Source organism: Peromyscus leucopus, chromosome 1 (genome assembly GCF_004664715.2).
Source record: "Peromyscus leucopus breed LL Stock chromosome 1, UCI_PerLeu_2.1, whole genome shotgun sequence".
In the NCBI taxonomy this organism is placed as follows: domain Eukaryota; kingdom Metazoa; phylum Chordata; class Mammalia; order Rodentia; family Cricetidae; genus Peromyscus; species Peromyscus leucopus.
Genome location: NC_051063.1, coordinates 108,929,539 through 108,954,926, shown reverse-complemented (window position 1 = coordinate 108,954,926; position 25,388 = coordinate 108,929,539). Strand labels below are relative to the sequence as shown.

General features: G+C 45.2%; 1 protein-coding gene across 1 annotated transcript in view; it reads left to right on the top strand.

The window, feature by feature from the left end:
• Positions 1-25,388, top strand: part of Tenm4 (teneurin transmembrane protein 4) — a 2,730,446-nt gene that overhangs the window by 2,000,515 nt on the left and 704,543 nt on the right.

Here is a 25,388-nt window from a genome sequence, read left to right as displayed (position 1 = left end):
TCCATCCACCTCTAGAAGCCTCCGGGAAGGGTTTTCCAGGGTTGGCTGAGGCCCCCTTCAGCTTTCTGCCAACCTGGGCTGGGCGCCCTCGGCCTAGGGCTTTTTGGTGGCCTGATCAGTGGTCGGCGTTGGCCCGGCTGCAGAGTGGGCGGGGCCTGGTCACTGAAACCCGAGCTGTGGCAGCCAAGTTCCCACAAGGAGCAGGATCCAGCCTGGGTCGCAGCATGTATCAGTATCCCACCCTTCCAATGCCTGATCACTTTCTGTAAGACCCTGGGTGCGCTTTAAGCGCCCTGCAGCTATACTTTGCCGGCTTCTCTCTATGCTAAAGTTACAAAGACTGTTTTCACAGGTGGTGGCAGTGAGAACAAGTTTTCTGTGTGTGTGTGTGTGTGTGTGTGTGTGTGTGTGTGTGTGTGTGTGTGTGTGTGTGTTTGGAGAGAGGAGTCCAGAGGTTTGTAACCAGGCCAGACCATAGCCTGAAAGTGGGCTTTCCCTATTTCTAGGCATTGTAAGACTCCTGTAAAAGAATCTGTTTTCTTTGTTGAGGGTGACAAGAAGGAAGCACGCCCTTTCTCCTAGAGGGACTGACTGGGTCAGTGTGTACTCCATGTTTGCTTCCAGCACTTAATCGTCAGCCCTAGGTCCTTGTGGATGTTTAGAGTGGTGGATGCCTCTGTAGATGCTCTTATGGTTTAGCAGCTTTTCCTCCTGGTGCTGCTACTGAAGTGAGCAGGGACAGGAAGCAGGGTAGCTTGGGAAATTACCATGTTCTTGGGTGGAGAAGGTGTGAGGGATGGAGAGATTCCATTCTCTAGAGATTTCTCCCGCTCGTGGGTTGCCAGTCTTGCTTTTAATCAAGTCATCTCTGGGTGGAAGTAGGCTTTGGGCATTAAGCCATGAAACCACCCTGTGGAGGAGAGTCAATCCTTGCCCCAAGGTGGGGTGGGGGGTCACCACCAGTGCTCGGTTTAAGGAGCACAGCAAATGGCATGGTCTAGAATGCTAAGTAGTGAGCAGATGTTCCCGCAGAAGGGTAGGCATTGGGTTAGAGGAGTCTCCTCCAATAGATTTTAATTCTTTTTAGTATAATCCCTTCAGCCTTTTGTTATTTTGTGGGAGGATGTTGATGGGGATTCCGAGTTTCGAGTTGCGTTAGGTATTGTGGCCCAGTGGCCTTAGGCAGGTTATTTTGGGAGGTTCACTTCTCTCCCCTGCAAAATGTGATAAAGCCATCTACTTTACGATGCTGTAAGCAAGCCCTGGCGCCCACTAAACCTCTGGCAAACTTCACAGATGATCATTCCGTCCCACCTCTTCCGACTTTCTCCACTGTTGTCCATTTGCTGGGTGAAGTTAGTCACAGAAATCAACAGTGCCCAAAGAACCAGCAACATCGCATCCAAAGTCTATTTAAAATCAGCTTCAAGTGCTTGAAACAAAAATATCTTCTCTTTTCTTAGAAAAGTCATTTCCAGTTTTGTTAGAATTTGAGCTTCATTGGGTCCCTTTTTTTTTTTTTTGACAGAATTGCATCCTTGTGCAGATTGGCATATTATATAAGCTGATATTTTCAGATCAGAAGTTACAACTCTGGGAAAAGAGGTGATTAGGAATTTAAGCGAAAGACTGTTGGACAACACCAGTGAGGGACTCAATTGATGACGCCAGTTTCCACTCTTGAACTGTGAGGGAGGTTGAAGGAAAATGAGATTGAATAAACACAGTCATGCAAGTGCTCGCCTGAGTCCTTAGCCGCTTGTCCTATTCAGACAGAGAGCTGCTCTGCCCTGGCCTCAGCTTTTGGATTCCCCAGGCCCAGGACACTCTCCCACATCCATAAATCTAAACAGTGAGATGAAGGGACAATAGGATTCAAACCACCCCCTTGCAAATTTGATTCTAAAAGCCTAGGAGGGTCAATTAAAGTCAACTTTAGATCTAAGGGGCCAATTTTTACCTGCCTTCTTACATGGTCTAACACACAAGTTTATTGTAACTGAGAGCCACATCACTCCATCTTTGCTTTGCTCTGGCAGACAGCTGTAGGAAACGCTTTGAAGTAACATGCCCCAGATCCCAGGCAGCTAAGTAACATGGATTCCCAAACCTTGTAACTTTCCATAGGAAAGTAACGGAACTTGTAAATATAAATGTGTATATGTTTATGTGCATGTGTTCATACACATACGCACACATACATATATGGTGTGTACTGTATGGGTTATGTATTTATTACTTTGTCATCCTTCTTATCTATTGTTTTTACTTAGATAACCTAGGTAAAATGTTGTCATTGAAGCAATTCAGACAATATAGACAAAAACAAAATCAAAATAGGTTTACTTGCTGTTGGGGTTGTATTTTGAGACCTTATGAGTAAAGAAAAAGGGAGATCATATTTGTAATACTTTAAATGCTCATTTTTGCTTAGCAATAAAGCATATAGTTCTATCCCGTTGTAGCACCCTGTGGGCAGGCACGCACCCTTGCACACACACACACACACACACACACACACACCACACACACACACATACACACACACACACACACACACAGAGGCAATAGTTTCCAATGGGAGTATAGAACCCAGATGTTTTAATACGACATGCTTTAGTTTAGCCAGTCCTCACTTTTTGATTTCTTGTTTACTTTTAGTGTTTTGTTGTAACATAACCACAATAGTCAGCTTTGTACATTCCACAGAATTTGAGCATTTCCTTAAGACAAATTCCTAGAAAGTAGGGCTGCAGCGTCAAAGGCTGCACCAAGGCTCTGCCACACATGAGAAGCAGTAGGGTAAACCGTGTTGTCTACATCTTTTTAAGCCAGACTCTGGCTGTTTACTTTCCCAACATTCCCCTCTAAGCTTGGGCACTGAGGTGGTGGAGGAGAGGAGAGGTGACATGCAAGCCTCACACAGCGGATTTGCATAACTTTGAGATGTTCTGCTGAACTGATAGTCGAATCCTCTTTTTTCCAAGAACATTTTTCTTCCCTGGCTGTCTTGGAATCATCCCTTTTTCTGGTGCTTCAGCCAGCAGTGGAGTTGAGATATGTAAATATGTTCCTCAGCCTTGTAGGTGGGGTTGGCTCCGTGATAAATGACAAACAGTTCCCTGGAGAAGTGAGCGTGCCTTCCAGCACTTGCAGAGAGGGTAGCGCCACACTTTCCACTTCTTCCCTTTCCTTGGTTCCCAGGCCTTCAGTTGACCTAGGAGGTCCCAGGGAGAGACAGTGGAGAGGGACACAGTTCTCAAAGAAGCATGGTTGCCCCACCTGCCAAGTGGCATTGCACTCCAAATCAACCCCTGGTTCTCTTCACTATCCCAGGGCAATGGTAAATAAATCACTCACTGTACCTACTTGCTGTTTCAAAAGCAAAATTAGTTGGGTATCTTGTCCCCTCGGTACACGTCCACTTCAGTCAGAGGGGATATTTGTCAGCCTTGGTCCTTCCCTGGTTGCTTTTCTGTGACCCAGAAAAGATTGATTCCCTGTGGTTAGATGACTCTTCATCTGACACAGAACTCTGTGGAACCGGTAAGGGAAGCCTCCCATTCCCAAGGTGTCCCCATCCTCAGCAGGAGCAATCAGGAGTTCCCTTAGATCTGTTAAAAAAGGTCACCTCAGGGATGTTGGATGACGGCTTGTCACTATATACTGAATGGCTCTGTTGGTCACTGCCTCTGACTTCAGACAAGGTTTAGATGCTGCCTTTGATACCTACCTACGACACTCTGGTTTCATCAGGGAAAGTGAAAGAATGCTTTTGTCATTTGTCTTGGCTTTTCTTTTGTTGGGTGGAAACAAAACAGGTGGAAGCCGGCAAGTGAAGCAGTCCATAGAGCAGTGGCCACTGCCCATTTCTCCCCACTTTGTCCCATGCTCAGCTGTGATATGGGAGCTGAGAGCCAGAGGATAACAAGGGCAATCAGTTAACCATTAGCATCCTAGAAATTAGGCTTCAAAAATAGAGGGGGATTTTAATTGGGTCTGAAGCCATACACCTGCCATCCCAGTGCTTGGAGGCCAAGAGTTCCGGGCTGGCCTGGGATACCTAGTGAGTTTAAGGCTAGCCTGAACTACATAGAGAGCCCCTGTATCAAAACAATAAACAAACAAACAATTTCTCCCCCTGAAAAAGTCTATTTTCTTGCTGTGAAATACCTGTTGGTTTTTGGAAGTTTGGTCTTCAAACCCTTTGAAAGTCAAACAAAAGGGCAGGAGCTTTGCATATACCTCGCTAATCCCTAGAGTCAGTTTTCCTCACTCTGAAATTGCCTTGGGAGAGGAGAGTAGATTTGAGGCATTGGGAACCAGTGTTGCTCAGAGGTGAACGTGTGTCCGCACCTAAATGAGAATCCCATTAAGAGGCATATTCTGGTTCAGTGGGCTGGAGGACTCAAGAATTGTATTTTCAACCGATTTGCTACTGGACACCAGGCTTGTGTCCAAAGCACATGCTGAGGAGAATGTTTCCAAGCACCTTCTTCTCTGATGTTCTTTTAGAACATGACAATAGTGACCCTCAGACACCAAGAGGTTCTAGCTATCCTAGATTTGAGGGCTTGTATTAGAAAGAGAGCATCTGTCTTACCTTATGGGTCTTGATCCCTGACATCCTCATGTCCACAGACACAGCTAGAAGGGTATAGTGAACCCTCTTGTCCTAAGTTGTGAAGGAGTAAAAGATAAGAGACAAGAATCAAGGGAACACCTATCAAGTGCCATTGGAGTCTGTTCCAGATGAGGAAGCTTGGTAAGGAGGAGCAGTTTTCCCAAGGTCACATGCCTGGAACTGACATTTCATAATGAGTCTCTCTAGCTCTTACCTCCTCTGTTCCATAGAATGGCAACCGTAAAACTTTCTAGAATGCCACGTCATCAAAATTCAGCACTTAACAAAATGGTTGTTTTTAGAAGTGTTTCTCTCTTTTTTTCTGGGCCAACTTTGGGAGTAGATCAAGACATTTACAAATATACATCATTATCATGTAAGCAATTAAAGTGCTTAAGAGCTTAAAAGCAATTTGTTCAAGTTGGTTAAATATCCACCCTCCCCAATCTTGTTTGTATTATTAATTTCCTCATCAAACTTGTAATAGCAACTCCACAATGAAGACCCATATCAGTATCTGCTTATTGAGAGAACCTTCCCAATGAGGGGTTTGTTTTGATAAGGTCCACAGTGAAAGGACCCAGTTCAGGATGAGTCAGAGAAACCAGCATTTTACTAAATAAACCCAGCTCTTCTTTGGCCTCTGGATGAGAACTGGTTGTTTAAACGTTTTATTAAGGTGCAATTATTCTGAGAACCAGTTAGTAATGCAGCTCTTTGCAAACATTAATTAGCTGATCCCTACATCACCCCACATGACTGATAAGTAGCATTAGCCCTCCATTTGAGAGAATAAATGGACACATGAAGCTGAGGGGGTAAGAGGCCAACTCTCGCCCTGATGGAAATATGGCAGTGGCAGGTGGAGTTAGGAGACAACCTGAGTTCCTCACTCAATAGTATGTCTCACAGTGCAGTAGACAGCAGAGAGCTGCATAATCTAGTTCAGTGGTCACTAGTCACAATTGAAGTTAAATTTAACTAAGATGCAACAGAATTAAGATTCCCATTTCCCCAGCTGCAGAAGCCATTTTTCAAGGGTTCAAAAGCTGTCTATGGATAGTGACTACCATAATACATACTGGAGTTAGAGAAAACTTCCATAGTTGTGGAAAGTTCTCAGAAGCAGCACTAGGTTAGATAAGGGGGATAATCAAAGAATGAGACAAAAGTCCTTGCTATTCATGGAGCTAAAATATAAAACTTCTCTAAACTGGCTATCACATAAAGAATACTGAGTAGCTCAAACTGTGGCACAGCACTTTGGGGTAGCCATTAGGGAGCCAACTCTAGACAGCAAATGATGAACTCAAATCCTGGCAGGGCCACACATCTCTTTTAAGATGAGCACCCTGCGCCTCTTTGAAGGCTCATGCTATTATTTATCACCTTCCTTATTAGCCAAGATTATTTTTAAGACAATGCTGGCTCCTGGAGAGAGTGATGGGAGACAGGTACTTTCCTTCTGCACTGGTGGAAATGCAAATGAATGTACTCTTCCAAGGAAAGCGATTGGGCAGTAACTGTCAGTGGTCTCAGAAACCCTTCCTCCCTTTAGTCCAGTGTTCCACTTCTAGGGACTCAGCCAAAGAAGATACTCAGAGACAGACAGAGAAGTTTTCAGAATGGCAATGTGCCCTGCAGTGTTGCTTATTAGTTGAGGAAAGAGTAAGGAATGGACTGGACAAAGTTTAAAATATTACACAAAGTTTAAGAGTTGTTTTTGAGCCGGGCCATGGTGGCCTTTAATCCTAGCACTCAGGAGGCAGAGCCAGGCGGATCTCTGTGAGTTCAAGGCCAGCCTGGTCTACAGAGCAAGATCCAGGAAAGGCACAAAGCTACACAGAGAAACCCTGTCTTGAAAAACCAAAAAACAAACAAACAAACAACAACAACAACAAAAAAAACAAAAAGAAAAGAAAAAAAGAAAAAGAAAAGTTTTTTGATTTCTTTTTTTAAAATTTTCCTCCCTTCCTTTCCCTTTATATTTATTTATTTGCCTGTTTGTTTTGAAGCAGTGTTGCTGTATAGCTTAGGCTGGCCTAGAACTTACTAAGTAGTTCAGGCTAATGTTATTCTTGCAGCCTTCTTGCCTCAGCATCCCAAGTGCTAGGATTACAGGTGTGTATCACCATACCCAGTAAGGTTTTCAACCATATTTAACTGGTAGTAAAAGCATTTTATTTATCGAATCCCTATTTATACCTGTATATGTTTTTTGTTTGTTTGTTTGTATGTGTGTATACATGCTTGCGGAGACCAGAGATGACAGTGGGTATCTTCTTCAGCTATTTGCTACCTTATTTTTTGGAACAGGATCTTTCAGGGAACGTTAAAGACATCTAACTTTCAGCTAGAATGGCTGGTGAGTAAGCTCCATGGATCCTTCTGTCTGCACCTCCATAATGCTGTATTCCGGCCTGGGACCCCAGCTGCCATGTATGAAGCTGAGTGGAGCATTTGCCTGCCCCGCCCCAGTGCTGGGTGGGGGAGAGACCCCTGAAGTTCACTGATAGCCAACTTGGCAAGGTCCAGGTTCAGAGAAGGAGAAAGAAAGAAAGAGAGAGAGAGAGAGAGAGGGAGGAAGGAAGGGAGGGAGGGAGGGAGGAAAAGGAAAGGAAAAGAAAGGAAAGAAAGGAAAGGAAGGAAGGAAGGAAGGAAGGAAGGAAGGAAGAAGGAAGGAAGGAAGAAAGAAAGAAAGAAAGAAAGAAAGAAAGAAAGAAAGAAAGAAAGAAAGAAAGAAGAAAGAAAGAGAGAGAGAGAGAGAAAGAAAGAAAGAAAGAAAGAAAGAAAGAAAGAAAGAAAGAAAGAAAGAAAGAAAGAAAGAAAGAGAAGACACTGAGGTGACTCAGATGAGCAGGGTAGGATAATGAGAAGAACAACAGCTTTGGAGACTGTGTTCAGAGGAAGAACTGGTATTTTGACCCTGAGCCATCGCCTTCCTGGCATGGAAACCTTGGGTGAACCTTCCTGTGCCTCACTGTCCTCATCTATTAATAATAGAGAGTGCAGTAAATCAACCTCACATCTCATAACAGTGAGGATTCAGTGTTCACGTTAGTAAAGATCCAGTCCAAGCAAGTAAAGATGCAGATGATGTTAGGGCCTGGTGTGCACTGTCTAGAATGTACACTCATGATGTTCCCTGGAGAATTTTTGGGATCCCCACTCTCCAGAGGAAGGTAGAAGCTGTCTTGTGGTTCTATGATCCTTATCTGACAGGCTTATCTGATTGGTAGGGCCAAACCTGGTAGAGATGTGGCTGACTGTGGTCCCCATCTGTCTCTCGTCCAGACTAGGAAGCTGTTTTCCACCTGGTCCATTGTGTTTATGGGCTTTCTTGCAGTGCATAGGACTGAAATGCTGTGTAAGTCCCTAACCAGTCCCCACCCTTACTGCTTCTCTCTCCCAAGGAATAAATAAAGCTGGAATGCCTTGTTCACAGGCCTGACTGATTAAAACTCAAAGGGCCCCTAACTAAAAAGTAGTCCTGAGCTGCTAAGTGACAGTGGCTGTGAGGCTCAGTGTGGAGCCACATTCCAGGAAGTGTCTAGGACTGTAGATCAGCACACTCATTACAACCTTGAGCAATCTCCTCCCGAGCTTTCTCCCCTGGCATCTCAAAGTGGCACTGAGTTACCATTCCCGGTTTTAATGCCTTCTTCTCTGGGACCTTGACAAGCTACTTAACGTCTGCATGACTTAGTTTCTCTGTTCATCAAATGGGAATAATATTCAGAAGTTGGCAGGGTTGCTAGCATGGTTATTGGGAAAGATCATTTATGACAAGCTTTGGAGTCCTTGTTACTGCTGAGTCAACATGATTATTCCCAGAACCTTCAAAATGATTTATTGACTTTTAGCCCAGAAGCAGAGGGTTTGCTTGGCACTGCAAGGCCCTGGGTTCAGTCCTCAGCGCCACAGTAAGCAAAGAGAAACAAGAAGGAAAGAAAAGTAATTGATTGAGGTACAGGGAAGTTCTGAATTCCTTTTCCTCCATTGTGCTGTGGTTTTGTAGAGTGCTTTGCCTGGGAGGAGGGGGTGGGGGGGTGGGCAAGTCTTGCAAGACTGGGGAAATGCCAGCACAGTGAAGGCTGAATTCTGTCTTGTCACCTGGTGGCTGTATACATTCAAACAAGGTGCATAGAAATCTTCTGAGCACCTGCCCTTTTTTTTTTTTTCAGTAATAAAATGGGAAATCAAAGTCTGGCTCCAAAGGGTTTTGTAGCACTTGTATAGTATCTTTTGGTCAATGTCATTTGTGCCAGTGGTGGCTTCTGGCATTGGCGTATTTCTTCTTATTCCACCATCTGCTCAGCTCCGGGTCCTCTGACCTGCTTCTGAAGCCTGTGAGTGCAATTCAGTGGTGGGCAGAGGTCTGCACTGTGTGTGTGTGGGGGGGTCACCTAAGACAAAGGAGGATTTGAAGATACTGGTTGCAAGGTTGGACAAGCCTGGCTCCAGGAGGACCTTGGCATCTTTGCCTGTTGATAATGAAGATGTCTGTAGAAGTAGAAAGCCAGACCTCTCTGTTGAGCAGATCCTGGTTCAGTAGCCACTGTCTCTCCGCTTCCTGCACCAGCTTGGTCTTCTGCAAAGCCATGAGGGTTCTCTCCCTGCTTCTCCAAATGACTGTGCAGTGCCAGCTATGGTTTCATTACAGTGCCTGACGGGGATTTCTGACCCCATCCCTGCAGTGGACTCACCTGGGATGTTCTTACCAAAAACCAGCCCCTATCCTCATGAGTGTTCGACTTGTGTGTGTGTGTGTGTGTGTGTGTGTGTGTGTGTGTGTGTGTGTGTGTGTGTGTGTGTGTGTGTGTGTGTGTGTGTGTGTGTGTGTGTGGTTGGGGGAGGGGAGGGAGCCAGCAAAGCTACCACCATGATCACAAAGTACAGCCAGGGCTGAGAAATGACTCACAGAGTGGAGCTTCGTTAAACCTAGTTTCTTCCCCTTTTCAAAGAAGCAGAAAGGATCCCATACTGAGTAATTTATATATGAGGTGAGTGACCTAATTCACTAAAGCCAGGGGACTAGAATATGGTAATCAAGGCTCCTTGCTCTGCCCTCCACCCTGCCTCTGGCAAACTGGGGCATCTCAGTGGGAGAGTTGGCCTTCTCCCTTGGCCTGCTCTGTTTGCTCCAACAGCTGTATTCTGCATCTGGAAGGCCTTGCCTTGCCTGGAGGTGTCAGGCTAGGTCTTTGGGCTGCTTCTGCTCTTTTTATGCTCTCCTGGGCTGTGCCCATTAACCACTCCTGTACACCTTCCCTCAGCCTGTGGGAATTCTTCTGCTTCCCCAGGTAGAAGAAGAGAGGCCATTTCATCTCTTTCAGCATGTCAAAGACACATCTCACGGCAGTAACCTCCCAGAGTTGTGCTGGAGACTTGGCATTGTGGAAGGGTCTGAAGGGTCTGCAGTTTGGGGAGTCTGGGAGATTTTATATCTTGTAGATGACTACAATTTGTTCAGAAGTCCTTGGCAGGCAATATGACTTCACCAGGAAAGGTGCTTGCTATGAAAGTCTGATTACCTGAGTATGATACTTGGAGTCTATGCAAAGGCAGAAGAGATAATGCATTCTACAAAGTTGTCCCCTGACCTCTACCCATGTGCCATGGTACATACGTCCTCCTTCAAGTCACATGCGTGAAAACACACAAATAAATATGAATACTGTCAATACAAATAATGAAAATGAAGGAATTCCTCACTCCTTTGGATGCATTTTTTTTGAGAGCATCTAAAATCTACCTCCAACCTGGAAACTGAGTTGTATTATAGAGAGGCCTTTTAATGTCAGATATAATAGTGCATTTCTCTATGAATCCCAGCAACTTGGGATTCTAAGGCAGGAGGATCACACATTCAAGGCCAGCCTGGACAACATAGGAAGGCCTGTCCCAAGAATCAGACAAAACAAAATAACAAACAAGAAATACCTTAAGGCATGTAGGAACGAGCTCAAGACTTGTTAAGCTGTAGGTTCTCAGGGTTGCAGAGATGACTCAGTAGAAGAAATGATTGATTGCCACACGAACAGGAGAACCAGAGTCTGGATCCCTAGCACCCATGGGAAAGCAGGGCATGTTGGCTTGCTCCTATAACACCAGAACAGGGAGAGGCAGAGGCAAAACAATCCCAGGAGCTCCCTGATCAGCCAGGCTGGTCAAAATGATGAGCCTGGGGTATCAAGAGATAAATAAAGACACCCAATGTCAACCTCTGGCCTCTAAAGGCGTATATAGAAAAGCATGCACTTATGCTCCTGTACACACGTGCACACACCACACACAGCCCCTTCACACAAACACAAATTCTTATTCAACAGATTGGAGAGTAGACCTGAAAGACTCCCTGGAGCTGCAAGTGCTGATGATGGACACCCCGTTCTCAGCTGAGCAGGGCTCTGAAACTCTGATTTTCTACTGTTTCTACTTTCTCCTCTTCATCTCCCCAAGTCCATAAGTACCAGGAGTAGACCGTCGTAGAACGAATGAGGTCTATCAGTGGTGTGCATCTGGCCGTCAGAGTCGCTGTGGTCTCTGTAGTGGCAGCTGCAGGGTGCCAGTCAACATAGTAAACAGTGGCCATCATCGTCATGCTAGGGACCAATTGCACTTGCAGTTGGAGCATTTTGCTCTCCAGGCTTCCTTGCCATCCTTAAATCTATTAAGCTTTGTGACATGTTGTGGAGGAGGTAGCAATTTTATTATTAAACTATTACATTAAAGATGTTACAGTTTTTTCATGTTTGGGGGCAGGAAGTATAGGTGAATGATAGAGCATTTGTCTAGCATGCATGTGGCAATGGGTTCAATTTTCTGCACTACCAAAATGAAAAAAATAGCATGTTTATTTATGTGCTTTTTCCCTTATAATATGAACAATGCACACTAACACCAGAACATTTAGAAAGCCTAAGGTAACCCAGATAGTAAGTGAAAACAACACACATTCCTGTAGCTATACAAATAACGGTTCTCTCCAACATTTGTTCTTCTCGTGAATATTGTTTTTATGTGCAGGTCTTTGAAAAATTCTTTTAGACTTATTTACTTTTATTTTATGTGCTTGAATGTTTTGCATGCATGTATCTGTGTGCACCACAAGGATGGGGATCAGAAGAGGACTTCAGATCCCCTGGACCTGGGGTTACTAATGTACATAAGTTACTATCTCTCTAGTCCCTTACCTGAAATTGTAATCTTCCTCTAATCCTGCTCACCCCTACCACAGAAAGCAAATTATACACATCATTTTCTGACTTTAATGTGAAGATCGTTTCCCATGCCATTACATTTTTCTTTCCAGCATGCTGTTTAGATATGTAATTTTCCATCACAACGATGTGCCATTATTTCTCTAATTTCCCACTGTTGTTTCCAGTTTTTCTACCCCTGTAAATAATGCTGAGTTTCACATAGCTGTGGGATTTTCTGTTTAGTTCCTTTCACCCACTTTCTTTACTTGAAATTTCTAGGTCAAAGATGATGTAGCACTTCAGAGCATTTGATCCGTGCTATTCATGGGCCCACAGGAGCAGGAAGCAAATGTGGGTTCTCCTAGTCTGGGAGGAGTTTGGTCAAAGATGTTCTCATCATTCCTATGTTAAGTTGGGAGCTGTAGAGTCTGTCACTTGCCATGGATACCACGGCGTCTCTGGAGACCTCAGAGCATACAACTTCACTGCACTCTACTTCTGGCTGTGTGTTTAAAACTGTGTCATGCCAGGTGAGGTGGCCAGCAGGTCACACAGCTGAGCTTAGACCACACATTCTTTCCAGAATTTTTGGGTTGGTTGAGCACCCAGAAGAGGAGAAGGAAGATTCTTCTAGAGTGCTCTCCAAACTCTAGCCTCAAGAATCCAACCTCCTCTTGGGTATTTCTCTTGAATAATCTCATAGCTGTCTTGAACATGATGCATCCCAAACTCATCCTTACCTCAAGGAACGTTCTGCCTATAGTCTTCGGCCTATCTTGACCAGTGGGAGCTACATCCTATGCTTCATAGATCCCAAACTTTGGAGTCACCTTTAGTGCCTGTTTTTGTTTCCATGTCTGAATACAGAACCATCTGGAGATCTTATGATGGTTTACCTTCAAAAATAGACCCAGAAACTGACATATTTTCACCATCCTTATTGCTATCAAATTGCTCTGTGCTCATTTTCTCTCATCTGGATAGTGGCATCATCTTGCCCTGGGTTCTCAGTCTGTCCTTTCCTCCTTGCATTTTCTTTTCATCCTAGCAGCTAGAATGATCCTATTGTTTTCTTACATCTATATTTAAATCCTATATTAAAATATAGCTCTGGTCTTGTCCCTCCTCTGCTCAGGCCTCAATAAGGGATCCTTACTTGCCTCAGGGTAATGGCCAATGTACTTTCAAAGTTCACAAAGCACCCTCACCAGACTTCCCCACCTGCCTCCTGCCCCAACCCTCTCTTCCTCGCTTTGTAGAGCATCCGGTCCACTCTTGCTTCAAGAGTTCCCTTGTTCTTTTTCTTGTTCCCCTTGATATCCCCAGGGGTAATTGCCCACCCCCTGCTCTGCTCCAATAGCCACTTCTCATCAAGCCTTGCCATTGACAATCTATTTGCAGTCAGAACCTTGCCCTCACCCCTGCTCTACTATTCCACGCGTCCCTAACCCTACTATATATTTTCTTCTTTCCATCGTGTTAAATGTTATGCTCTAGTGTTTTTAACAAGATCACCCTAGCTGCTATGTTGAGAATAATCTAAAAGGAGGAGGTGGGTCAAGGGCAGAGCGTGCTATGTAATTTACTTATTTATTACACTTATTGACTGAAAATGAATAAAGACTACCCAAATAGGCACAGGCAGAGACTGTTTATTCAGAGCTTGTTATAACAAGGGAGTCAGCCACCATCACTTGCCTTTGTCAGTGCCTCAGAGGCAGGCAGGAGAGTAGTCAGCTTCACAGTGAGAGCAGGGGAGACTTTGGGCTTCTCTGCTTGGAGGCTGTTACCAAGGGAAGAGGGCTAACTAGAAGCCAGCATTCTACAATTCTGGCTTATAAAGTGGAGTTGCCTTCCTCTGATTTCAAGTGGAGGTAAAAGTTGGGAAAGCTGGAGGGTCAGGGTCGTTCATCAATTTGGTTAGTTCCTACCAAAGTGCTGGGTCCTAGATCTGCTCTCATGTCTGGTCTGGCCACTCTTTGTTGATCTCAGTCTCTTGTGAATGCTATTAATCTCCACGGAGGTAGAGATCTTTGCTGTTTGTTCACAGAGGAAACCCCAGTGCCTTGACAAGTGAGTCTGACGGGTCGAACCATTTAGTGTTTTGCTAAATTGTACAAGGCATCTAGCCTGCATTGTCTCATTTAATCCTTACAACAAACCTAGGAGGTCTTTTTAAAATTACATTTTAGCCGGGCCGTGGTGGCTCACACCTTTAATCCCAACACTCAGAGGCAGGCAGATCTCTGTGAGTTCGAAGCCAGCCTGGGCTACAGAGTGAGTTCTAGGAAGGGGGCAAAGCTCCACAAAGAAACCCTGTCTCGAAAAACCAAAAAAAAAAAAAAAAAAAAAGGAAAGAAAATAATTACATTTTAATTTATTTATTGTGTGTGCATGAATATAGGTGGGTAGGTGCATGTGCTCCTCCTCCATATGGAAGTCAGTGGACACTCTGTGAGTCAGTTCTCTCTTTTTACCATGTGGATCCCAATGATCAAATTCAGGTCATGAGACTGAGCAGCCCGTGCCTTTTCCTACTGAACCACCTCACCCGCCATTGGTTTAATATAGGTCCTATGGGGCGGTGGGGGACAGTGAAATGTCTATGACAACAGCCCCACCTCCCACAGTGAAGTCTTCTTAGTCCTTCTTTCCAAAGGTGGTTCAGAGAGGTCAGGCACCTTGCCCAAAGTCCTCAGCCACAGTGAGTCAGAGAACTGAGTCCATAAACAAATCCACCTGGTCCTAAAGCAAGTGATCCTCCGATAGAGGTTTCTACCTAGCCCGTGGGAAATGGAGGCTGGTGGGGAACTCACCAAGTGCCAGAAACAAGATTGGTCCCATCTCCAGAGGTCACTGAATTTTCAGGCAAACCTTTGAGCAGACACCTACCATCACTGCTAAATCAAACCTTGTTTTCGAAATTATTTTGAGCTCTTGGAAGGACCCTTTAAAGCTCTCTCTTAAGATTCCAAATATATACGTAGTATGGAAAAATTCACTCCAGACTTGAGCTTGGGTGACAGCCTCATAGCATCAAAATAGGCATACACACACACACACACACACACACACACACACACACACACACACACATTCAGGCCTGCCTGTAATTTCCAGAACATTCTTAGAATTTTTCATGTTTAAAGCATCGCCATGGTAACTCTCATGGTTGTCATTTCTTGATCTATTGTCGCCCATCTCAGTTTTCCATCCCCCTAATCATCACAAAATTAAGTTCACTTGTTCAGAAATGGACTCCAGAGGGACGCCAGCAGGTGTCACAAAGTTCATACCAGAGGCGGGGAGTGACAGCCAGGTCCTCTGCATCAAACTCTGCCAGTGAAGATAGCTAGGCTTTGCATATGCCCAACGTAGCAACTCTGCCAGCTGTACTTATTATGCTCCATTGTCTTCTGTGTAAACAGTGGAGCCAAGTTCGAATATAATCCTGCCTGGCTTTAACTTCAATACCCCAGATCTCAGCAATATGTAGCCAGGACTTTAGGCCCAGTTTCTTACAGGCTCATCAATGGGCTCATCAGCAGTTACCCCCCTCCTCCCCACCAGGTCTTTAGATGTTGAGGGAGGCTAAGCTGGATGAAAAGCTGTCTTTGGTTCTGCTGTGAGGAGCTTATTTGCTAAGTACTGAACTACTGTGGTGGGAGTGAGCCTCCGACCTCTGGAGAAGAGCAAGGAGGTTGAGACTCCTGAGGGGCTTCTTGCTGGGGCTAGAAAATGACACTCAGCCGGGCGTTGGTGGCGCACGCCTTTAATCCCAGCACTTGGGAGGCAGAGGCAGGCGGATCTCTGTGAGTTCGAGGCCAGCCTGGGCTACCAAGTGAGCTCCAGGAAAGGCGCAAAGCTACACAGAGGAACCCTGTCTCAAAAAAACCAAAAAAAAAAAAAAAAAAAAAAAAAAAAAAAAAAAAAAAAAAAGAAAATGACACTCAGTGTTCTCTTCCAAGATCCAGGGTGAGAATGTCTGGTTTCTTTGGGTGGGGTGTTGTATCATATTTTGTTTGTCTAGGGGATATGTGATATTTTGTTTGTGTTCTTACAAATAAAGCTTGCCTAGAGATCAGAGGGTGGAGCTAGCCACTAGATAACCATAGAAGCCAGGCAGTGGTGTTACAGGTCTTTAATCCCAGCACTTGGGAGGGTCATGCCTTTGATCCCAGCACTCAGGAGGTAGAGAGAGGAATGTAAGACGGATGGAGACAATTCTTGGCCCCATTCGGTCAGAGGATCTGGAGAGGTAAGAAGTCACTAGCGGCTCCTCCTTTGCTTCTCTCATCTTTCAGGTTAGCTTTATTTGTCAGAACACAGACAAAACACCACACAACAGTGGTGTTCCTCAGCAGGATCCTGGGCACCATCATTGAATCAGACTGGTGAAGCAACATGAGGTTGCTGAGTGAGCTCCAACTCAGACTACATACGTTGTGAGAAGAAAGGAGTAGGCGAGTCTGCTCAGAATTCGGGGCTCTTGGGATCCAAGGGAGTATTTTAAAACACCTGCTTTGAGTCAGGAGGAGCTCTACTTAAGTTCTGGCTCAGCCATCTCTGCCTTAAACTTGACACCATTGGCTGGTGATTCTCGGTTGCACTGTCTTACACATTGTAGAATAGTCATTGTTGCCTCTGGGTCATTAGATTCTGGTGCCTTCTCCACCACTTGTGACTGATTTGTGATTTTTCTGAGACATCGTTAAATGTCACCTGAGGGTCTGGGTGGGGGGGGGGGGCAATACAAGATTGTCTTGGCTTGAGAAGCACTGTACTGATATGTGTGACCTTTGGCCAGTTACCTAAACTCTTGGATTTCAGGTTTTCCTCTTCACTATGTGGTAACCAGACCAACTTAAGGACTAAATGAGCGAATTAGCATAGAGCCTGGCTCAGGGCAGATGCATTTGGGAAAGAGCTCTCATTCCCACGGTGCCTGGCAGAGGCAGGAGAAGCTTCCAAAAGAAAGAGGAGCTTGTGGTCAGACTGGAAAGATGAGAGCATGTTTTCCGTAAGGACGTGAACTGCTGCGGTCAGGGTTACTCTCCCTCCTCCGTCTACCCCCACAGGCTTACTCTCACTTGCTCATCACCTTTTCTTCTTTCCTGTGAAATAGACCCAGTGGCCTCTTAGCTTCCCGAAGAGGTGGGTTTGATTCTGGCCTCCATTTAATTCTCCCAGGGCTTCAGGTGTGCATGAACTTGCCCTGTGTCCTGCAGCAGGCCAAGAATAGTTGCTGTTTCCCCCCATCTTGTTAAGTATAGATTGGAAATTTCTTTCTGTGCAGCTCCTCTGCAAGAGAAAATGCCCTGAGTAAGCTTTCAGATCAGGTCTGGATGAGGCAGCCAGAAGCTAAGAATGTGGTTGAATATTTCATGGAGACCCTTTCAAACCATACACTCAGTTCTCCTGGAAAGTGTGGGGGAGAGGCCACAAGCTGGGAGTCAGGTTGCCTCAGCAAGCCCCGCCTACTAGGTGCAACTTTTGGGGGGAAGTCTCTTCACTTTCTGAAACCTCTATTTCCTCACCTATAGAAATGTGGAGGCTTGCATCTGCTGTGAGGGTTGTGTGTGTGGGGGGAGGGGTTTTCTAGGGGGTCATATGGGTGGAGGACCCGGCAGGGTCCTACAGTCTTAGTGTCTATCTGTTGGAAATGTCCTTCGCTATTCCTAGAATTTGTGGTTTGAGGGACAGCACTATCCTTCTGAATGACATAGACCCATGGCATTAGATTCCTTGAGGGACCGGGTTTAGAGTAGCCTTCCTAGTCTTCTCCTTTGAATTTGCACTTTGGGATCGAGCCTGGAGTCTTTGGAGGGTGTACCAGAAGACCAGATGCAGAGAAAGCTTTTCCCGTGCTTCCAGCAGCCCAGCTGAGCATACTTGGGATTTAAAAATAAGCCAGCCTATCAGAAGGCAGTTTTAAAATATAGCTGTGACAAGCAAATGCCTGCCCTGCTACGGCACAAAAATTAGTCATTAGAAAGGTCAGATGAAGCCTACGAAGCTCACAAGCCCCAGCCCCCACCCCAGGCCCAGCTCCAGCCAGGCCAGACCCTCACTCCTCCTGTTTCTACCAGGGAGCTGAGGTTGTTGTAATAAAAACACGAAGAGTATGGTGTTTTGTAACTATTTTTATACCGACATCAGACTTGATGTTAGTGCTTCTGAATTATTTAACATTTTTCTTTCTCAGCTGGCCTCTGCAGCGCGCTTCTCTTCTAGGGCGGAGGGAGTTGTTTTATAGGAAACCAAGGAGGCAGACAAACATTGACTGTAGGCCCTCTGCCTTACTATCAGGAGAATGACAGTATCGGGTGTCCTGTTATGGACCAGTGGCCTCCTATTAAAGGGAGGTGGCAGGTAGCTTGTCTTCATTTTCCAGACAGAGAGGTTGTGTAGCTAGTATGGTAGCGCCAACAGGAAGGGTGGGGGCTGAGATCTTCAGGTGCCTGGGTCTTTCTGACTCCAGAGCTGGTGTTGTTTCTATTGGAAGGCTCTGTACACCGGGCTGCACTTCATCATATGTACCTAGAGGCTCGCATCACCTGTTGGCTTACAGGGGGCCAGCTCATATCACCCCCTGAGAGTATGAAGGTGAAGAGAGGTGGGAAGATGAGCCTCAGAAGGCTGAAGAGTGGGAAGAGGAGGGGCCTCGTGGTTCCTGTGTATTGCATCACAGGGCGATTGCTGCGAGCTGTGGTGGGAAGCTGGTTCAGAGCACTTTGCAGTTCCCTAGGGCATTTTAACTTGAGTCCATCAGCTCTGTGGGCGTGGGCAGAACAGATAGAGCCCCTCCCTCACTGCCCAGCCTCTGTATCTTGGGCCTCTTTGAGGGGGTAATGATTGGCAGCTTCAAACCACCCCTAACAATGGGAAGCAAGGAGATGGACTCTTATCTGCTGTGTCTCATAATTAAAGTTCATCACAGACTTTTAGTGGGCATTTGAAATAGACATCTGGGCTGAAAAGAATCGTGCCACAGGTTGGGATGGCCTCTCCGCTGCTGCCCGATGTTATCTGTGTCTTCATTTCAGAGTCAGAGATTAGACATTTCCCTTATTCTCTTCATCCAGCTCCTATTTAATTATCAGTGACCCCAAGATGACTCTCCTTTAGGCATTTTAAAGTCCTCATTCTACTGTGTGTGAAACCTCACTAGAATTGTGATATGAAGTCTCTGGGGGGAGGGGCCTCTGGAAATTAGCTAGGGACAACTTACTTGAAAAGTGTCCATCATTATGGTTTCAATAACATTCTCCATGATAAAATAGCTGTTCCTAATGTTAATAACAGCTGTATTTTGATAGAACTGCACTTTATGACTCTATCAAGTGATATCACATTCTGCTAAATAAAGTAATATTTGACACAGGCAGATTCCATGTTATTAAATTTTAGATAGCTATATAAAATACTCAGTTCTCCTTCATACACACACACACACACACACACACACACACACACACACACACACACATATTAAGACAGCAGTGCCCTGCCCATGACTTTATTTATGAAAAAGTGCAGACTCATGGAATGAATCCTTTCCTTCAAAGACGGCTTCTTATATGAAATGTTTTCAGTTTTAAGTTTTACAAGAAAAAAAGAAAATGACTGGTATGTTTTCCAACATCTCAGCTTATGATTCTGCAAAGAGGAAGGAAGAGGGAGAGTCACATTTTCAGAGTCAATCCTGTGTGACAGATGCCTTGGTGTGTGTGTGTGTGTGTGTGTGTGTGTGTGTGTGTCATAGCTCATCATCTCATGGGACACACAATACTGCAGGAGCCCGCTGGATCTTCTTTTACAGGTTAAGTGGAGTCTCTAAGGATACACTGCTGGTGGAATTGTCATTGAGCCTGGGTTTATCCAACTGGAACATATGCATTGCCTTGCACCCTGCCCCCCCCCCCCCGCCCCTCAACCCCATCTTGGCCTCCTGGACTTACTGTAAAGCACTTTTTTCTGTGTTGTGCATAAATGTGTGGTGTGTGGAAGGGAGTAACAGTTCTCTCCCTTCATGGGGGAAAAGAACCTTTGGCAAACTGTTTGTTTCCAAATAAGTTTGGGAAATGCCAAGTAAGGCTGGCTAGACATGTATCTGCATTGCTCCAAGCCATGGAGCCTTTCCTATGGGTGCATCTGCAGTGGGGTAAAGAGCATGTAGGAATTCCCCAACTGAATGGGGCTGTATCTCAGTGGTAGAGTGCTTGCCTTGCATGCTTAATGGCCTGGGTTCACACAGTTCCTAGTGTGAAGGGAGGAAAGTACTCTCAAATTAAGAATTGCAGAATGTCTCCAAGAGAGGAGCAGGGTGCCTGTGAGAACTGTTTCACAATGAAGCCCATGGATTCTTGAATGCACAGGGTTAGAGCAGTGGTTTCTCAGTTAGTAATGTGCTGGGACCAAGAGCTTTGGATAGCCTGCAGAGTCCCTCTGATTGCCTGCCTTGGAAGGCCACAAGCCTGCCTCCCTTCCTGACGTCTTAGCTGCTTAGATAAATGGAGTCAGGTTTTTTCCTGCCCCTTTCCAACTTACCTTATAGGAAATGTCAAAAAAATTAAGTATAAAGAATAAGCACTTAACTATTTTTTGTATGTTATCAGGAGGGAGAAAACCTTTACTATGTTTTGGGAAGGATTTATGCTGGTGAAAGAGCTAAAAGGCAAAGATAAGCTTTTAAAATACGTATGAAGCAAAGAGAACACAGTGGATTAGAATAAAAATATTGAAATTGTATTCTATTAAGAGAACTTTAAAATCTCCCGTTCTCCCTCCTTTCCTCCCTTCCCTTTTCTCCCTCCCTCCCCCCTCCTTCTCTTAAGTACACATGTGTACATGCACATGTACAACATACATGGAAAGTCTCAATTTCAAACCCTACCTTGGATCTAGAGGGAACTGAGGGATGATTTGTTGCATCCACATTGCTGTGGGCAGAAAGGCAGTGTCATCAACCATCAAGCCTCTTCAGGGGACACAAGATCAAGACTTGGATAGAACACTGATGTCTAACTTGTCTAAACCATGTCCACATGGCCAACCCTAACCTCTTTACTTCCTTACAACCAACCTAGGAGATGAGTTCTTTTTCACTAAGGAAAAGAGGCTGGGAAATTTTAAGCAGCATGACCCACGGCTAGTAACATGGTGGCTCTTTAGCTCATTACAAAGGCAATGTCACAGAGTCAGGTCTGGAACACAACTTTTTTTGATTGCAGAGCTCATTTTCTTCCAGTGTTCACTACCTGTGCCTGACTCCAAGGAAAGAGCAATGGGCTGTCCCAGCTGTCTCCTGGAGAGCCAGGAGAGAGCACCCCATCCTGGGGGAGTGGTTGCTGTGGGTGCCCATGTGAACAGAAGGAGGAGCAGAACTCCTACCTGTGGGCGTGAGCCTTGGCTTCCTCTTCTCGGCTGCTCAGGTAGCTGGTAAGCCTTGGAGTGAGTCATAGAGTAGACAAAGGCCACTGACTCAGCGCAGAGGGAGGCACCTCAGTTTTTAATTCCATATTACCATGGCTTGCAGGAGTTGTTTTGAATTCTTTCCTATGTATTTTTCAAAGGCCAGGTGTGTGTGTGTGTGTGTGTGTGTGTGTGTGTGTGTGTGTGTGTGTAAATCTCTTTGACAACTTTAGTTGTGAGTGTGTACTGGAAGCAGGGATATGGCTCAGCTGCTGTCCTGATGGGTTTCATTCCATCTTATGCTTCAAACATTTCTGGGCTCAGCCTATGATAGATATGACCCAGGGCATAAACAATCCAGTGAAGTTACTTCCTCTGTGGGGTACCTAGGGAGACCATTTATTTATTCAGGCAGTAGTGCTGTGGCTCAACACAAGGTGGAATTCCTCTTTGGGAATGTGGCCGTTCAATCCTCCTTTTACTCAGCTTTTCAAGTATTATTTGTAGAGGACGTCTGATTTTCCTGGCATAGTGGTAGACAGAGTCAGGGGAAGAGACAACACCTGACTCCAAAGACAGTGTAGCTTGCTGGAACCGAGCCACATGTAGGGGTGGCTGAAAAGGGTGTAAGTGTCCCTACACACACATATGAGCTACCTCTGCCTAGAGGCAGTCGGGATGGTCTCACGGGAAAGAAGGAGCATGGTGGGGGCATGGTGTGCTAAGCTCTTGCTCTGTAAGCATGGGGACTGAAATCTGGATCCCTAGCACTCACATACTTTCTGGATGGGTGTAGCAGCTCACCTGTAGTCCTAGCATGCAGCAGGCAGAGATGGGGGAATCCCCAAGTGGAGACAAGGGATCCCCTAGAGCAAGCTGGATAGATAGACTAGCCAAACTGGTGAGTGCTGGGTTCAGTTCAGAGATACCCCTTTCATAAAAAAAGCAGAGAGTAATGAAAGACGACATCCATGGTCAACCTTGGGCCTCTACGTGCATGTACACACATACATATGCAAACACACACACACACAACACACACATAGACATAAAAGAAAAGATAGAGCCTGAACTGTACAGAAGGGTGATTGGTGCCAGTCATGCTGACAAAGGAGGACATTCTAGGTGCAGGGAGCAATGTGTCTCAAAAAGTGGAAAAATTGGGCAGCAGTGGTGCACGCCTTTGATCCCAGCACTCGGAAGGCAGAGGCAGGTGGATCTCTGTGAGTTCCAGGCCAGCCTGGTCTACAGAGCGAGATCCAGGACAGGCACCAAAACTACATGGAGAAACCCTGTCTCGAAAAAAAAAAAAAAAAAAAAAAAGTAGAAAAATGGAAAGTCCAATTATTTCAGTAGGACTCAAGCCGAGGGTGGTATATCAAGGATGGAGCTGTACAGGGGAGAATGGGTTAAAGTTCCTAAACCACGGAACTCACCCCCAGGGTCTGATTAAAAGTCACTGTGTTGACTGCGACTCCACAGCTATGCCACCTTGCTGCCAGGAATGTCAGTATGTCGGTGTTTACATTTCCCCTACTGCAACCCCAGGACATTTGCCTATTTAGGAAACTAGTTACACTCTAAAGCAAATTTAGCACCACTGAGAAGACTTCGGCACGCTAGTGTTCTAGACGGTCATGTTCTGTACCTGTGCTGTAAGTCATAAGCAGCGATTCGGCTCTTTGGCCTTTCTGCTTCATTCTGCTTTGTTTAGCTTTGTCTTGTTTGGGACAAGATCTTGCTGGGTAGTTGAGTTGGTCTTCAGCCTGTGATTGCTTCTGCCTCCCCAGTAGCTGGGATTACGTAAGGGTGTGTGCTACCATATCTGTCTGCTACTGGGCTCTTGAAATGTGGATACAATAGAATTCTGCATTTTATTTAGTGTACTATATAATATTTAAATTATTATTATTTTATATTATTATTATTGTTCTTTTAGACAGAGTTTTTCTATGTAGCCCTGGCTGTCCTGCAACACACTCCGTACACCAGGCTGGTCTCAAACTCAAGAGATCCACCTGCCTCTGCATCCCAAGTGCTCTCCCTCTCACCCTCTCTCCCTCTCCCTCTCCCTCTCCCTCTCCCTCTCCCTCTCCCTCTCCCTCTCTCTGTCTCTCTCTCTCTCTCTCTCTCTCTCTCTCTCTCTCTCTCTCTCTCTCTCTCTCTCTCTCACACACACACACACACACACACACACATGATTGCAGTTTCCTGCAAACCTTTACATTCAAATAACCTATCTTGCCTAGAAGAGGGAGCCACCTACAGCCCAGAGAAGAAACTAACCTCAGAGAGGGTAATGGGCAGGCTCAAAGCTACTCAGGTTTCCCACTGGATACACAACCTTGCACTAGATGCTAGGCCTCAGTCTCTGGGCTAAGACAACTCTAGATGTGTTTCCAGTGCTTACCTAAGAATCAAAAGCTGAGATACCCGCCTTCAAAGAGAAAAAAAAAAAAAAAAAAAAAAAAACAGAGGTTTTTTGGAGTGATTTCTTTAGCATTGCACAAATGTGCTAAATATTGATGTCTTACGCCAGTCCTTAGATTGGAGGCTCTTAGTTAACTGCTTTCCAGATATCTACTCTCCCTCTAATGTTATCCAGTATTGATGTATTGATCAAGACCTCAGCCACAGTGTATCTTGGCTAACCTGTCCTGTGTTCCTAGCAAACAGGGAATGACTGGGTGAGCGGCAAGAAAGGGTCGATGTCACGTTTATCTGCAGTGTCCATCTGCATGGTCTGGTTGGAAAGCAGTGCTCTGGCTTCACTGAGATGGAAGACGCACGCTCTGCAATAGTAGAGGTCAGCTCAGACTGGATGGCTGGAGCAGGACCTGAAAGGAGCCCAAGGGCCTTCTGGTCTCATTGAGTGTCTTCTCACTCTGTAAACCTGGGTCTTTATACCATCTGCTTAGGATGTCGTGAGGGTCAGGGGACATGATGGATGTAAAATTCTTGGTGTTGCATGCATTCCAAAGTTGGGTAAGAGTTTGATAAATGATAATGGTAATAATGTTATTTTGATTAGAGTGTGATGCCATACCTAAACAATTTGTGTGAGTGTGCATGGCACAACTGTATAGACATGTTCGTGTATGTGTGAAAAGGCCAAAGGTTGATGTTGGTGTCTTCTTAAACTGCTCTCTCCCCTTCCTTCTTTCGAGATAGAATTTCTCACTCAACTTGGGGCCCACTGGTTAGGTTAACTGCCTGGCAAATGAGCTTCAAAAATCCTCTTGTCTGTACCCCTCAGTACTGAGATTAGGTGGGAGCCTCCACATCTAACTTTTTACATGGGTGCTGGGGATTTGAACTTGAGTCCTTGTGTTTGTATGGCAAACGCTTTATTGGCAGAGCCTGAAGGTTTGTTGTTTTTTTTTTTTTAATGTTTTAAATAAGCAATCAAAAGGCTACTTGTCAATAATCATTAGGGAAATGAAGGTTAAAGACACAATTGGAGATGCCACTCCAAACTCACTTGAATGTCTGAAATTGAAAAGGCTTATTATATCAAGTATTGATGAGGCTGTGGGACAGCCTAAATGTCAGAGAAAGAGTGCATCTCCTTTTGGAAACAGTTGAGCAGCCTCTTAGAAACATAAGCCAAGCTTAGGGTGCATGCCTGTAATCCCAGGAGTTGAAAGGCTGAGACAGGAGGATCACCATGAGTTCAAGGCCAGCCTGAGCTGCCTAGTCAGTTCTAGGTATACTGGGGCTACAAAATGAAAGCCTGTCTCAAAACAAAACAAAGTGATACCTCCTTTATGACAAGCCTCTTCACTCTTAAATGCTTAGCTAAGCAATGAGAATATCTTGACACCAAGATCCCCACGAGGATGTTTAGAGTGGCTTTACTTGTACCAGGTAAGAATGATAAGCACCAGAAATGGCTATCAACAGGTGAGCAGATAAACAAATCATAGTGTATCCAGAGAGTGGAATGAGTTCTTAATAATCCCAATAGAATGAATTGGTCTCAGAATAGTTACAATGAGTCAAAAAGCCAGATAAAAAGACTATATACCACACAGTTCCACTTGTCCAGAGTCATGCATGCGCAGAATAATCCAATCCCAATAGAGTAGATCAGTGGTTGGGGAGAGCAGGGAGGGATTCTAAAGTGGGGCAGGGAAACAGAGAGT